Source organism: Meriones unguiculatus, chromosome 5, assembly GCF_030254825.1.
Source record: "Meriones unguiculatus strain TT.TT164.6M chromosome 5, Bangor_MerUng_6.1, whole genome shotgun sequence".
NCBI classification, from domain to species: Eukaryota; Metazoa; Chordata; class Mammalia; order Rodentia; family Muridae; genus Meriones; species Meriones unguiculatus.
Genome location: NC_083353.1, coordinates 87,650,790 through 87,661,619, shown reverse-complemented (window position 1 = coordinate 87,661,619; position 10,830 = coordinate 87,650,790). Strand labels below are relative to the sequence as shown.

Genomic DNA, 10,830 nt, shown 5'->3' with positions numbered 1-10,830 from the left:
CTACATTTATCCAACTTCAATAGAGAGTAAGGTGTGTTTTATTATTATTATTATTTAATTCAATTTACATCTCAGATATAGGCCCCTCCTTCCTCTCCTCCCAGTCACACCCTCCCACATCCCTTCTCCCCTGTTCCTCAGAATAGAAAAGCCCCCCATATCCAGACACCCCAGCTCATCTCTTCACATGAGGACAGAGTTTGTCTTTCTCCCCTGCGTCTTAGTAGGGCAGTCTTGTCAGGGGGAAGTGTTCAAAAAGCAGGCAACATAGCCCATGTCGGATGTATCTCCCACTCCCCTGACGATTGGGCCCACATGAAGCCTGAGATGCCCACCGGGTGTTTATAAGTAGAGGACTTAAGTCCAGACCATGCATTATTCTTGCTTGGTGCTTCAGACTCCATAGGCCACTCCAGTCCCTGGTTGGTGGGCTCTGATGGTCCTTGTTCCCATTCGTCCACCATTACCTCTGTCTATTCTATTGTCCCTTCTGATTGAGATTTGCATGTCCTCCCTAGGGTCCTCCTTCCTACTTATGTTCTTGGGGTCTGGACACTGTAGTATGTCTACCCTGTACTGTATGACTAAAATCCACTTATAAATGAGTACATACCACGTGTGTCTTTCTGGGTCTATGTTACCTCACTCAGAATGACCATTTCTAATTCCATCTACTTACCTAAAAATTTCATGTTTTTAATGTACCACAGTTTCTTTTTCCATTCTTTGGTTGAGGAACATCTAGGTTGTTTCTAGGTTCTGGCTATTACGAATAAAGCCACTGTGAACACAGCGAAGCAAATGTCCTTGTGTGGTGGAGCATCTTTCGGTGTATGCCCAGGAGTGGTTGAGCTGGGGCTTGAGGATGGCTATTCTTAAAATAGATAAGTTATTTTAGCTATTTTCAGCTGGTCTGGCTAAGTTCTAGGAAGCCTATAGGCTATAAAGGGTTGTTATCAAAGGTGATTTAGACATTTTTTTAGGGAGGGGGGTCATTTGTTTTAATTCAAATTTATTTTTTATAATTTATTCACTTTACTTTGTAGCCCCCTTCCTCATCTCCTTTTGGTCCCACACCCCCCTCTTTTCCCCTATTTTCCTGCCCTAGTCCTCAGAAAAGGGAAGCCCTCCACCCCTACCATCTGACCCCAGCCTATTATGTCTCATTAGGACTGCCTGTATTCTCTCCTTCTGTGGCCTGGCAAGTCTCCCCACCCCCACCCCACCAGAGGGAGGTGATCAAAGAGCAGGCATCAGAGTCCATGTCAGAGACTGCCCCTATTCTCCTTACTAGGGAACCCACATGAAGACTAAGCTGCCTATTGGCTACATCTGAGCAGGGGGTCTAGGTCCTCTCCATGCATGGTCCTTGGTTGATGCATCAGTCTCTGCAAGCCCCCATGGCCCTGATTTGTTGGCTCCGTTAGTCTTCTTATGGAGCTCCCATGTACTCTAGGTCTTTTCGAGTGGCTCAGTTTTTAAAATACTGGACTTTAATTCTGGAGGTCTGGGTGTTCAAACCCAAGCAGAACTACTTGGAGCTCCAGTGTCACAAATGGTTAGCATGTGGTACTTATATGATTTAGAAATTTATAAGCAAAGCTAACCATTCTCTCTTCTGTAAAAGTTGGTGTACTCACACAGTTTACACCAGTATCTGGAGCATACCCTAAATATAGAACCAGAAACCTAAGGCATTAAGAAAGTTTTTCAGGTGACAGCCATTCATACTCAAATTTATGAGGCTCAGGTCCAGGAAAGGCGGACTAATCCAGGCCTGATTAGAAGCACCTGAGACATTATTCTTCCCTGTGGGCTTCTTGCCACTCAAATGGGTAGGCCTCTCTGAAAGCTCGTTCCATGGCATTTCTGCCTCAGTGGCTTTCAGATGGTACCGTAAACTGAATCCTATCCTGTGAGAATTCACACACAGAAGTCCTGAACCACAGTAACCTCAAAAGGTGCCTGTACTGACACAGACATTTTAGTAGGATAATTAAAATAAAACGAGTCTGTCAGCATATGCCCTAACTCAGTTGCTTAGTAGAGATATTATCAGGACTGCTCAGGATCCTATTAGGGACACGCGAGGGTTGGGGGTTGGCTCAAAGGCAGATTAGGTGCAGAAGCAGTAGAGGAAAAGCCACTCGCATCAAGGAGAGGTCACCCTACCAACGTCTGGATCTGGGACACCTAGGTTTCAGGACTGTGAAGAAACACATCTTTAGCCTAAGGTCTCTGTCAAAGCGACAGTACTGTGATGAGACACTTGAGATGCAACAAGCATTCAAGCACTGAGACTGACTTGTCTGGAGAAAGACACACCCCCCCCTCGCCCTCTCCCTCCAGGTGTGAGCATCAGAATAGTCATCGAGACAGATGTGCTGTGCTTACCTAGAATTCCGGCACTCAGAAGGCTTAGGCGGAATGATCATGATTTTGACTGTGAAGACATCAGATTTGTCTCAAAACAAAGAGGAAGAGGCAGAAGGAGAGAGGGTAGAGTAGGTCTCTCAGATTCATGATCACGGAATCAAGATACAATCAACATTCTTCGATGCAGAAGAAATAAAGGCCAAGAAGCATTGTCCTACTCCATAGTCCGGAGAGGGTTGCCATATTTGGAAAGTAGGGACATATTTATCCATTGTGTGTGAGGAGATAAGTAATACTAAAATATACTTTGTTCATTTGAAGTTCAAACTCACCTTGGGGTCCTGTGCTTATCTCACAGCTCTGCAAGAGCAGCCTTTTGGGGGACAACCACATCAAAACAAGATAGTCAAAGAGCTGGTTTATTAAAAAGTTCCCATAAGACTGGGTGTTTCTTCTCTCCAAGTTAGATAATGCAATAACAATCAAAAGGACTGACATTTCCATCAGTTGAAAGAATAGCAAAGCTCAGAGATCTTGTCCAATCTGCAAGAACCAGAACTCTTCATTGGAAATATATCAGTCACCATCATTAAAGCCCATGGCTTGTTTTTGTTGTTGTTGTTGTTTTGTTTTGTTTTGTTTTTTCAAAAGAATCCTGAAGTCAACAGCAATGATATATCCTGAAGAGCTTCATCACATGGCACCTTCCCGTGGTGGTGCCATAACTCTGAGATAAAGTGGCAGCTCATTTATTTGAGGATCTAAATAAATAATAAAAAATATATATATATATATATCCCAATGGGAAAAGGTGTTTCTCCCCAAATCCACTTGTGCCTGAAGCTGCAAGTTAGGAGGAAAGAATGACTGCTGCAAATTGCCCCCCCACACCTATGAACTCAGACACACACACTGCATATGTGCATGCAATTAATGTATGCATTAAAAAATCTTTCTTGATGTTATAAATACTCTTATGAGTCTGCATTTACCCTCATCTTTCTGTAATAGTATTCAAGGCAATTAATATTTATGCAATAGTTCCCAAGCATCCAGAGACAACTTTCAAAAATGTGTTCTCTTAAAGTAAGCGCTTTGACCTCACTTTCACTGAGGCGATAGGGCTGATTTTTTGGCAATATTTAGCTCGTGCCCAGCATGGTGAAAGCACTTAATGGTATCTATTCATCCTACCGTCATACTACTCTAAGGCAAACTTAGCCCCACTTTACAGTGAGGTGCCCCTTGCCTCAAGCTCCACACAGCTGATTAACATTGAGCTGAGACTCACATTTGGCCAAAGTAGCACCCTTGTGCTAATTGCTAACTCGGCTATCTAAAGAGGCTGCACAAAATCAAAGCACTTAAGGTATTTCCCTACATCCAAGCTAGTATTTGAAGTCGATTCTGTACTTTAAGCACAGTAATTTATGTGAGCCGGTTAGAAGCTTGAAGCGGCCAAGAGGCCAGACTATGGTTTCAACCACAGTCTAGAGATGACATCAGTACTGGGACTCAATGTAGAAGAAAGATTTCACACTGTCAGTATGGCAGATGGCTAGATAGGAGACAGTGAATCAAGGGCCTGGCATTTCCAGTTTGCTGTAATTGATCAGTTGGACCAATAGCTGGTGAGAATAAGAGGGAATGTTCCAAGCATCACCAGAATAAAGCCTTAAGGACCAACATATGCAGGCACTGAAATATGTTAAAAGATATTTATTCCTCCACTCAATAAACCCGGGTGGAGTTCCCTATTGGCCAAGCATTCAACTGCTTTCTGGATAGTTCATTTCACAAAATAGCTAGTACATAGTATTTTGCATGTATCTCTTTGATCAGAATGGGAAACAGCCCTTGTACATTACCCAAGAGTAGTAATAACCTTTTGTCCAAAGAATTTTTAAATTTTAAAGAAGAAGAATTTTAAATCCACAAATCAATGAGAAGTGCTTTTCAATTAAGCTTTCCATTACCACATTCAATATTTTTGTATTGTCTCAGCTACCCAGCCTTGGGGGATTTATTGGACTTCTCTGGGCCTCGATTTTCTTTTCTATAAAATATGGATAGAAAAGAGCCCAGCACATGGAAGAGCTTCAGCATTGAAGTGTGTCAGTGTGGGTGGTTAGGAGGGCCCCGGTATACCGTAACCGTCACCAAGTGCTTGCTACATGAGGATAAGTAAACTGAGGGTCCCCAGTAGGTTCATTTCAAGTACAGCTCCTGGGTCTGTTAAGCAGGGCTCACATAAGACACCTGCTAGAGAAAGTCACTCCTGGGTCTCATCTACTGATTAAGACTCTCTAGCTCTGTTGCCCTGCCCCCCCAAAAGCCTAGTGATTCTCATGCACATGGATGTGTGAGAAGCCTTGTCATCAAGGTTGGGAAGCCTGATGGCTTCTTGGTGTCAGTTTTGCTCACCAGTCACTTGCACAGGACAAGCAGAAAGAATTCAGCCCTGTCCACATCCTAGAATGCCAACGATAATAAAGTTTAAGTGGTTTTCCAAGGTAACATGTTACCCTAGTCACAGGCAGAGCCAGGATTTCCACACATAGGCCTAACTGTAAAGACATGATTTTGGCCACCCAAGGAGAGAGATACAATGCTTCCCTGAAAACTCAACATCACCAGAAGATCAGCTGGGATGAACTCTTCAGCACCATTTCTTTGTGAACTAATTTAACAGCAGTCACTTAACCTGAGGAAACATTTACACTAAACAATGGACTCAGCAATCCCTGCCATAAGCTTGGGGACTCCCAGGTGGCCTCCTAAATTAACCATGACACCATCCTTCCCGGGAAAGCCTAGCTTTGGAACAGCCAAAAACTGTAGGCCAAGGCCTTCCACAGGTGGTTCAGTTAACACTTTCTATATAAGGACTTGCTTTACCACAAAGGTTTTAGTGTTCACAGGGTCATCATCAACAGCTCAACTTCAACAAGTTAATGCTCAGGGGAGAGCAAAGGTAATGGAAGAGACTCTAGTGACCTGTTCTTTATTGGATTATTAAAAAAAAAAAAAAGCCATCAAAGCTGGAAACCTTTCCTTTGTCCCAAAGGAAAACTTTGGGACAGTTGGGGTATGGAGTATAGATTAGAAGATGATAAAGAATTAGAAATAATTTATTATGTTTTGTGAAGATGAAGTAGCTATGTAGACATGTATCCTCTTTAATCACACATTCAACAAAAATAGAGAAAAAAATGTTGTGATTGACATACTTGATTTTCAAGAAAAGCCTACATCCAGCAAAGATGAAAAATGGTAGCAGACTGAAGCAGCAAGCTAGCCACACACTGATTGTCATTAGACATTGCTTGCTGATTGTTGTTGTTGTTGGCTTTAAATTTTCCCAATTTAAGTTTTAAGAATTGAGTAAGTTAAGGGGTTCAGTAAATCCATTTCTAAAAGCTCGTCAATATTCATTTTTATTGAAAAACTGGGCCAAAGAATAAGACTAAGTTGGTTATCTCAGGATAGATGTAATTGCTAAAATATGTTTTCAAGTTAGCAATTAGAAAGTGCCGAACAAGCTGTGCTTGTTGTGTGCATCTCTAAAACATGATGATGTTAATGTTTGCATTGAGTCATACAAAAAGATGTTCAAGACAAACATATGAAAAAAGCAAAGTCTACATGTGTGATGCAAGATGACACCACCTCATAAAGAGAATTGTGTATACACTTTGTACTGATCCTGTATCCCAGGTGTACTGAGTTTTCCAGCGTCTGAGCTACATGTTAAGATTGGTTCGTTGTCACCATTCCCCACAGGGACAGAAGCCTGGGACCTTGTAGCCTTTTCTTTGCTTATGCTATGCTTACACTCCGAACCTAGCTTGTCTAATTTTGACATTACTATTGATTTGATCCTCCCTTGAAACAATATCAACTACTTTATTGCGCATTTACATAGATGGCCATAGCATACTCTTCTGTTCCACAAGGTCTCTGTCATGTGTGACTTGGCCACTCGTTTCAAGAGGTCGTATCCTCCCCTGGAGCCTGGTGAATTCTTGACACTTGCCTCCATGAATGGAGTATGAGAGACATGATTCTCCCTGTCATCCCAGACTAGACTTCCAGGATGACACAGATTCCAGGGGATTCTTTTCTCTTTGAGGATGCTTGCCTTTGAAACTCAGCCACATAGCTGCGAGGAAGTCCGGGCCGTGTGAAAAAGCCACGATGTGAAAGCGTTTCCAACCTACAGGCCCACTGCTGCTAGCATCAGAGACAAAGCACAGAAGTGAGGGATATTCTGAGATGACTCCAGCTTAGGTGTTTTCTGGCTGTAGCTGCACAGGTGATCTGATCAAGAACCACGAGAGGTAATAAGCATGCTTATCTGATAGCACTAGGAGTGAGGCATTTACCACACTGAATTTTATAGACTCAGACAGTATGACAGAATATAGACAGTCATCCTCATATTGTCCTTACAATCCCTCGCCTATGAGTAAAATAGTGAGATCCTTTTAACAGTGGAAAGAATGGAGTATGGGGAATTTAAGAGTCATATATTATAAATAAGAGACCAGCTTCTGAATTCCATCTGTGTCTGTGACATAACCTTAGTTTACTCCGGTGTTAAATGGGTGTGGTGTGTCGACATCACGGGACTTATCAACCTGAGCCACACACTGTCTTGCAGTGTGAAGTAATCTGAATTACTGTCTTGATGCTTGGAAGCATCCTTGACTCCTACTTCATCTTTCATACCCAACTCTTGACGAGTTCCAGGTCTTAAAAAAAAAGTAAGATGAAAAGAAAGACAGTCGAAACTTCAGAATACACAAAGAACCCCCCTAACCCACTCCCCCCAACTTTTCTGGTGCATATCCCTGTTACACTCTTTTCTTAGGGCAACTGTCCCAGTGGTCTTCCTGCTTTGCCTTCACCTTCATGTATGTCTGTATTCATTCTCTCTCTCTCTCTCTCTCTCTCTCTCTCTCTCTCTCTATATATATATATATATATATATATATATTATGTTATATATAATATATATTTATTATGGGTTTTTTTTGTGTGTGTGTGTGTATCAGTCTCATGTAGCCCAAGCTGCCCTTGAACTTGCTCTTTAGCTGTAGGTTCCCTTGAACTCCTGTTCTTCCTGCCTCTATCTCCCAAGAGTTGAGATTGCAGGCAGGTGCCACCTTGCCAACCTAATCTGAGTCTCTCTTCAATACAACTGCATCACTGATGCTATGATGGACTCCAGTAGCACTGTGCCACTTAGAATCCCCCATGCCCCCTATTCACCCCAGAGCAAATGATAAAGCTGTAGCAGGACAGTCAGGTGTCTGTGTATCGTCATCATCATCATCATCATCATCATCATCCTCATCATCATCGTCATCATCATAGCAGCAGCAGCATTGACATTATCATGGTCATCCATCTTATCTCCTTCAACACTTTCCCTTTCTCACTCCCTCTATAAAGTGGAGGCTCCGCTCTAGCTAAGGTTTTTTGGTACTTCCTATCGCCTCTACATGAAATGCTTTTCCTTCCAGGCATCTGTCAAGCTCACTGCCTCCTCTCTATGAAGACATTACTTAAATGGTAGCCTTTAGGTGATTTTTTAGGGTCACATTATAAAAATTGCAGCCTCAGTGTCCTTTTCCTTATTTGATACCTCTACAGTGGTCCATTTCAAGCAGATGTGACATGTATTTGAATGTGTCACCCACCTTGATGGTTAAACTGTGCTGTAACTTGACTACTCTTAGTTATCATGAATCTCTTGTGTATAGATGAGGATGTCTCAAGAAAGGTTAAATTGAGCAGGGAAGATTCATCTCCTGGACTGAGGTCCCAGAAAGAAAGAAAGAAAGAAACAAACAAACAAAGAAACAAACAAAGAAACAAACAAAGAAACAAACAAAGAAACAAACAAAGAAACAAGGAAACAAAGAAAGTATCAAGCTGAGCATGGACATTCATCTCTCTGTTCCCTGGCAGCCAATGTACTGTGACCATGACAGGCTGTAACCCTTATAACTGTAACTGAAACAGGCCCCTTTTCCCTTAGCAGCTTCTTGTCAAGCACTTGTCATAGCAACGAGAAAACTAACCAACACACTCACACATACGCACACACATACCCGGAGAACGGTTTCCATGACAACAGACATTTCCGTCAGCATTATTACTTAGGACCCCCACATCCAGAATGGTACACCTAGCAGATAGAGGTTTAGTATGTTTTGCTATTGTATACACATTTACAAATTGCAGGCCTCCTTAAAGTGTAGCTGCAATCAGACTCGATTAGCTGTGATCAGATTAGGATTAGAACACAGGCATTCAGACTTCCATGGTTACATCCATCACAGCAAGCGAACTGACCTTCCCCAAAGACAAGGTGAAGTCCCAACCCTCAGAGCTGTGCAAATGGCCTTACTTGGTGACAGAGCCTTTACGGGTGTAAGCTAAGGATCCCATGATGAATCTTAAGATCTCAATCTTAGATTTACATTGAGCCTGAGCTGTAAGTCCAACAACAGGTGTACTTCTAAGAAGAGACGTGATCTACAGGCAAGGAACATGGAAGGGGGACCAGATGGGAAAGATGCGTCCACTTGCCCAGGAACGCCAAGGCCTGTCAGCCTCCACGAGACAAAGGAGCGAAATGGTGCACAGAGTCTCCATGAGGAGTCAATCCCTCCAGCACTTTGATTTTGAATTCCCATCCTCCACGACTGTGACAGATTAAATCTCTATCACAAGCTATTAACTTGGGTAAGGCAGCTCAGTGATTCGAGGCCTTCCACAACCATGCATAGCCCCTTAAATGCCAGAGTGCTATTCCACTTGGCCCAACATTCTGGACTTGACCCTATTGTGCCAACAGGCCTCATTATAACTGCAAGTTCCTGTTGCACGGGACAGGCAGGCTAGCACAGCCTCTGCTCTACCTGTGCTCTTCTTGCAGAAGATGTTGTCCACTTTCCTTACCAGCATGAGCTGCAAATTGCCAATATTGCTATTTCATTCTGGAATGTGCACCTGGTGGCCAGTTCCAATCTCTAGGTATCAGTGAGCTGGAGTCAACCAGTATCAGGAGCGGGCACATCGGACCCTCTGCATTTCAGCATGTTTGTGATCCATTCCCTGCTGGTGATCTCACTGCTTTTCAAAAACCTCAGGATCCACTGCCCAGGCCGCATTAACACAAGGCTGGAAGTACCTGCTGTTCCTGTAACTTTCCTGATGTCTCCTGTGATGTTTAATTTATGTTGGAAGAAATAAAAGAGAGTTTCTTCCTGCTGAAGACATCTGCAGCTGCTAAGCTCTCACTCTGTTGTTTCTTACCAGGAAACAAAGCAGGAGAAGAGTTTCTGTCCTAATCCAAATGTTTAACAACACCCTCCTGCAAACAGGTCAGGGAAGCATCATTCAAAATCCCCAAGCCTCCAGACAAATGCTCTGCACGCAGGCAGGTGCATGGAACTCACCTTCGTTTTCTCCTTAATCTGCAAACATGAATAGAGGAATGGAAGATTTACTCCGTGTTTAAATGCCGTCACATATAAACTGATTTGCTGGGGCTAGGGAGATGGTTCACCGGGTAATGCACAAGTGTAAGGAGCTGAGTTCAAATCCCCAGGACCAGCATAAAGCAGGCACCTATGTACATGTGCACACATGGGTTCATTTGAGCACACACACGCGCACATACACAGAAATACCCCTTGTCCTGCTCCTTGTGTGGCTGCTGTGTCAGCTCTGTGTCGGTAGGTGGCAGAGAGGAGAGAGGCTGCGTGTACACTCAGGGATCTGATCTATGAACGTCTGAATGATCAGTGGCCTAGCACTCCCTGAAAAAAAGCGAGCCTGAGTAAACCACCAGTCTGGCCCCGTGCAGGCTTGGACGGGCTCCCGGGCAGAAGCTGAATACTAGCAGAACTCCGTCTGCCTGGGTCCACAGGCCACAGGTGGGAGTGAGCCTGAGACAGAGGACCCTTGCTCTCGTGGGGACACTCAGGCGGGCGCAAGCAAGGAGCAAGCCCGAGGCAACCACTAGACAGGAGCTATGGGGCCTGGACAGGAAGCTAGCTTGAGATGAGTGCTAGTCTGGTACCACAGGCAAGGAGAGACTCCTCCCTCCCCTCCCTCGTTCCTTACCCCCTATATTAGGCAAGAGAGCCGGCTCTGGGGTCACGAGAATGGGAAAACTGTTCCTGCCTCTCACGGGCTTCCACACTTAGGAGAGTAGCCGCTGAACGTCCCCCGGGCAGCAGAGTAGAGCTCACCCTGATTGCGAGGAGGAGTGCCGGTGAGCTAGCACAGAGCTATGACAGTGGGAGAGCCGGCAGGCTGACCGGCTCAGACACCTCTCAGGCCCAGATCCGGGGCTTTGCATTGGCCCACTCTATCATCTACCCATCGATGAACTGCTAGAATGCAAAAAGGAGACGCTCCTACAGATCCGCAACT

General features: G+C 44.0%; 1 pseudogene; it reads left to right on the top strand.

The window, feature by feature from the left end:
* The first annotated feature begins 10,089 nt into the window (after positions 1 to 10,089).
* Positions 10,090 to 10,209, top strand: LOC132654439 (small nucleolar RNA SNORA17; annotated as a pseudogene).
* The last annotated feature ends 621 nt before the right edge of the window (positions 10,210 to 10,830 follow it).